Source organism: Orycteropus afer, unplaced genomic scaffold, assembly GCF_000298275.1.
Source record: "Orycteropus afer afer isolate SDZICR_OR568_19922 unplaced genomic scaffold, OryAfe1.0 scaffold00312, whole genome shotgun sequence".
NCBI lineage: Eukaryota > Metazoa > Chordata > Mammalia > Tubulidentata > Orycteropodidae > Orycteropus > Orycteropus afer.
In genome coordinates this window covers 3,143,033-3,145,084 of record NW_006921899.1, presented here as the reverse complement: position 1 = coordinate 3,145,084, position 2,052 = coordinate 3,143,033, and positions in this window count along the sequence as shown.

Genomic DNA, 2,052 nt, shown 5'->3' with positions numbered 1-2,052 from the left:
TCTGTAGTGATACTGCCTCGGAAACCCAAGGAGGAGTCACTATGAGTCGGGTCCAACTTGACGGTACATAACAACAACAACAAATATGTATTATATATATATAATTTTTTTTAACCTATCTAGGAAGTTTCCCTCCTCTCCCCTCTCATCTCTGGTAATCAACAAAGTCCCTTCCGTATATAAACCTTTCCTTGACTTTTTACAATAGTGGACTCGTATAATATTTGTCCTTCTGTGATAGACTGACTTCACTCAGCATAACGCCAAATGCAAACAACTTTAATAAGAGACAACACATCCCAAGACCAAGCCAAACGACTTCGTTTCCAGAACTTCTCCAAAGAAGAATGGATCTTCAACCAGAAACACAGTCCCAGTAGAAAGGAATGGGTTTCCTGAATACACCCAGAGAAAAAGACAAGAAAGATGTCATCTCTTCCCTCCGTTCTCTCTCACTTTTGCCCCGAGGAAACAGTTCCTCATCAATCTGTCATACCACCTCGTGCCCACTCTCTGTTCTTTCCAGTCCCTGTCTAATGGCAGCCCTTGCCTGGGGCTTTAATTGGCACAGTCTCCTTCCTACTCCTCACTCTTCTCCCTTTAGATCCTACATGGTGGCTCAGAATTTCTCACACACACACACAATGTTAGGTGTTTTTTTTTTTTTTTCCGTTGTGATAAATATATAGGTAAGAAGACATCTCCATTTCTACAATCACATGGGCAGTTCAGTGATGTTAAATGTATTCCTCATGTTGTCCAACCATCACCACTAACCAATCTCAAATTTCCCCATCACCCTTCACAGAAGCTGGGTGTCCTCTGATCATCGAGTCTTCCTTCTCCCCTCCCTCTCACTAACCCGGTAACCACTAGTAAACTTTGACCTTTATACACTTACTTGTTCTAAACATTTTGTATAAGTGGGTTCATACAATATTTGCCTTTTGTAACTGACTTCATGTTTTCAAGGTTCATCCATGGTGTGGCATACATCAGGACTTCATTTCTCTTTGTGGGTGAGTAATATTCCATTGTATGTGTGTATTCCACCATTTTTTTATTCATTTGACTCTAACAGAAAGTCTGTCATGTCAATCCCTGGTTCGGAAACATGGCTCCCCACTGCTAATATCATGAAATTCAAAACCAAATGCCAGGTGCCATTGCAAGACCAGCCCAATCCATCATTCAGGTTCCAACTCCATTCCTAATAGATTTAATCACTGTCTTTAGCACACTTTACAGTTTTTGTGTCCCTGCTTGTCCTCCTTCTGCCAGAAATACTTGTCCCTTCTTCCTTTTCCTGGCTATCAAAATCCATCTCATCTTGTCACCAATCTGTGGACAGCTTCATTGATTTCCACATGCGGTCTCAACCTCCCGCTTCTGTCTCCTGTAATGTTAGTTGGGCTGATGTGCTCATGTAAGTGGTGGGAGCATTTCAACCAAATTAGGAATACCTTGAAGGTGAATATTTTTCCTTGGTTGGCTTGATGTCCCCATTCCCTAACACTATGACTAGCACTCAAGTACCAAGGCATATGTTTGTTGAAATAAAGTGGTTTGAAAATTCTTGAGAACACTCAATGATTTTATTAGCAATGTGTCCTGGACTTCCTGCATCCCATTGCTTCCATAAAAATGAGATCTGCAACTGAGACCTTGAAAACTAGCTAAGTATTAGGACATTTCTACGCTCAGATACAGGCCCATGCACTTCAGTGACACTCCCACAGAATGGCACCGTCAGCCCATGTTCTTCTTTCTTAACTCATTAATATTTGACTTCTCTGGCATTCAGGTGCCTTGAATATTTTAATTACAGAATCTTATTACATGCTCAGGGATCTTAAAAGAAACAGACACAATTTTCATAAAATGTTTATGAATCTGACTCAATATGCGAATATATTTCAACCCAATAAGTATTCACAGTAATTAAAATTTATGGCACACTTACTTGGTGCCAAGCATTATCTCATTTAATCCTGAGACTACAGACTTAATGAGTTCAGAGAAGTTAAATTTCCCCAAGGTCACATGGAATCT